We start from the raw sequence: 3,981 nt of genomic DNA on the forward strand, positions 1-3,981 counted from the left end.
GACAGTAAAGGAATGGCAGAAGTAGTGGTTCTATATTACAGAACCTCGCGGCACCACCTGGGCCGCTGTTGCTGAATTCCGCTCCAGTGCTCCCATGCGACTCACCTCCTGGGTCAAGAAGAGTCCGGACCGATGTGCACCTGACGAGCTGATAGCGCTGCAGACACGTGTTCAAAGCATGGTGACCAAGGTCATCAAGCTCGTCGACGTTATCCAGGTGATGCTAATCCGCCGTATTCTTCCGTGCCAGCGCCGCAGCCGCCCTTTATGGGAATTCAATTCGAAGAAGCACCAGACCCTGAAAAGGCTCTTCGATACTTCTCACGAAGGGGCCTGGGAGTTGCTCTTTAAGGGCAACGAGAGGCCACCGGCCACGGACTCGGACCGTGGTCACAATTGTAACCGCCCCACCAGCGAGGTATGTTACTTTTGATGTACTCCCAACTTAAATGTTTCGAGGATGATGTCTGAGACTTTAGTATTGCTTCCTCAGGACTGGGTGGAGAGGGCAAAGCGGATCCAGTGTCCGGCTCCATTGCCCGAAGAACCAGTCATCCCGCGCCTGGCGAAGATGTTGGTACCGGCGTGTAACGCCCCGAGACCGACGCTCCAGACGGCTTCCATGTTTTTCGTTGTTGTCATGTGTTTCGTTTGTCTGTTGCTTTCTTCATTGCATCATGTGCATTGCATCATGTCTTCGAGCCTTCATTTTTTTCAAAGCTAACTAAAACTCAACCAATTAAATTGTATGGATCTTCGGTTCATTTAAACCGAGGGAATTCACATGGTGATTCTCTTTATAACATATCCTCCCGATATTAGGGAGCTATATTAATTATTCCATTAGTTGCGAATTAACCATAACACACCTGCAATATTCCCATGCATTTTCTACTTCTAGTGGGACGCCAAAACCTTGCCCAATAATTCTTTTCCCTTTTATCGGGGTTCCTCCAAATATCCGAACATTTATGAACCTTCCTTTTACCAATTCCCATTTCAAACCCATTTCAATTAAATTCAAATGAGTTTGAATTTATATCTTTCAATCATGCCATTTCTATTTTTCTTGGGTCAAATTCATTTTGTGAGTCCGGGGAATTTATCCGTGTGTCCAACTTCTTCCCCTACCCTCCTCTTTCTTTTTCTTCTCTTGAATTCTATTCTGCTTACAAAAATAATAAGAGAAGGGAAGAAGAGAAAGCCAGCCCAACTGGGCCTCTCTAACCCAACCCAGGTTGGCCTCCTCTAAGGCCTCCAGCTAGGCCTCTACCCACTCCTTTTCTCTACGGGGCTGGCCTCCAAGGCCCAGCTAACCCCCACAACCTCTAACCCTAGCCCGCACCCAACGCCACCTTTGTCTCAAAAAAAACCCAACGCCACCTCTCCCGATCCAATCCCCTCCTCCTCGTTCCTCCTCCCGCCGCCTCACGCACCTGCACCGCTTTCGCCAGGGAGAAGAGCTCCCCAGCAGGCGCGCGCCCTTCTCTTTGATCACCTCGCACCCGATGCCCATCTCTCGACCCCCAGATCTCTACCTTCGTTCTCCTCCTAGCGCCACCACTTCCAGAGAGAGAGAGAGAGAGAGCCGCGCCACGCCCTCGTCCCGTTCCCCTTTGCCCCCTCCTCGTCGCCGGAGTCCAGCCACCGGACTAGCCGGAGGCCGCTGTCGTCATGAACGCCCGCAGGAGCGCCAACGCCACCAGGCCGCCGTCCCGCGCTCAACCTCCTCCGCGCCCAACTACTCCTCCCGCGCCAACGCCCTCCTTCGGCTGCCTGCAGCTCCGTCCGCGAGCTCGTGCAGCATGGCTTCCACAGGAGCCTCGCACCCGAACCCCTTGCTGAGGCATTGGATGCTCGCGTCCTAGACCTTGCAGCTGGCCGCCACCCGTTTGTCGCACGTTGCTCCCTTGATTCATTCATTGTTGCCAACTTCATTCTTAGACACACACGTCCGCGTTGACTCGGGTGAGTCCAGCACCCTGACTCGACGCTGCTCTGGCCGCAACCACCTACGACCTTCAACCCCGACGCCCACCATGGCCCTCCTCGCGCTGCTGCTCCTTGTCTTAGTCCTCTGTCGCGACCATCTCCTCCGCCAATGCCCTTGCAGAGACTATTACTACAAGACCACCACCACACCATCTCCGGAGCCCAAGTCCGAGGACTAACACGTTCGGGTAACTCGTCAAGTACACCTTCGTCAAGACCGATGCTTGGACAAGCACCGTTTGTGCGGATTGCGTCAAGTACCACGACGACCGTCGAGACCGCCAAGTTCCACTACTGATGGACGTTTTGGACTCGCCAAGTCAAACTACAACGCGAAGACCATGTACAACTACTGATCCCGTGGATGTCACCAAGTACCCCATTGGCAAGACCGACGCCCGAACAATCACACCGGCTCTGTGGATTCTGGCAAGATCCTCGACGATCGACGCATAGTACCACTACGTTTGCCATGTACATCTACGCCTAGACTGGACCGATGAGTCCGAAGAAGCAAGTACCACTCCGAACCATGTACGTCACCGTCGCCGAAGACTGGTGTAACGCAAGCGTCAAGTTCAACTACCGTCGCTTGAACCACTACTTCTACTACCGTGAGCGACTACTTCCACTACATCGCGAGAACGTCTACTTCCACTATGAACTCGAACCGCCTCAAAAACGCACACTTCGAAGGTATAACCGCCGAGCGGTTGACCCCGTGGATGAATGCTTGCGATGTACGAGATGCACCCTTTTGTTCGCACCATGTCCGTAGTGTTTGTCGCTTCCATGCCATCGACTCGTGGGAACCCGGAATCCGGGATCACCCCACCGTTCATCGCATGACCCGCTCCCGTCACACACTCTTTTGCATCGGTATCTCAATCGAGTTACAGGAACCGGAATGTTGCCGTGGCATCACTTTCGGATTCATCGCCGTGGCACCCTTTCTTTCCACCACGGTGACAAATGCTTCATAACATGCTCTTGTAACATTTTCATAAATACTGCATAAAACTTGCACATATCATTCGCATCATGATAATAACATTTAAATGTCTAAAATTGTTGTTGCACCAAATTGCCAAATGCATATGGGGATTTACCAGAATTATTGTTTGTTATTTCTGGCCTCATTTAAACTTGCCTAAATGTTTAGTTTACTTATGCTCCACCTCTCGCCATGTTTAAACAACATTTAATTTTGTTTAGTAGTTTAAACGTGAGAGAACTAAATAATTAAATGTGGTGTTTCGTCAATATGCAACTCATTGCATATTGAGCTCCACTTAATTTGTAGTATTGTTTGTGCACTTTGCCATGCCATGCCTCAGTAAATCGGACATGCATCATACTTGGTTGTGCATGATGCCATGATTATGTGATGGTCGTTTACCATGTTGTTTTCTTCTTTCCGGGTTGCTTCTCTCGTTAGCTTCGGTTTCGTTCCGGAGTTGTGAGGTTTCGTTCGACTACGTCCGTTTGTCTTCTTCATGGACTCGTTCTTCTTCCTTGTGGGATCTCAGGCAAGATGACCATACCCTCGAAATCACTTCGTTCTTTGCTTGCTATTTGTTCGCATTATCGCTATGTCGCGCTACCTACCATTTGCTATATCATGCCTCCCATATTGCCATGTCAAGCCTCTAACCCTCCTTCCTAGCAAACCGTTGTTTGGCTAAGTTACCGCTTTTCCTCAGCCGCTCTTATAGCGTTGTTAGTTGCAGGTGAAGCTGAAGTTTGTTCCATGTTGGAACATGGATTTGTTGGGATATCACAATATCTCTTATTTAATTTAATGCATCTATATACTTGGTAAAGGGTGGAAGGCTCGGCCTTATGCCTGGTATTTTGTTCCACTCTTGCCGCCCTAGTTTCCGTCATACCGGTGTTATGTTCCTTGATTTTGCGTTCCTAACGCGGTTGGGTGTTATGGGAACCCCTTGACAGTTCGCTTTGAATAAAACTCCTCCAGCAAGGCCCAAC

The sequence above is a fragment of the Triticum urartu genome, chromosome 5, assembly GCF_003073215.2.
Source record: "Triticum urartu cultivar G1812 chromosome 5, Tu2.1, whole genome shotgun sequence".
Classification (NCBI taxonomy): Eukaryota; Viridiplantae; Streptophyta; class Magnoliopsida; order Poales; family Poaceae; genus Triticum; species Triticum urartu.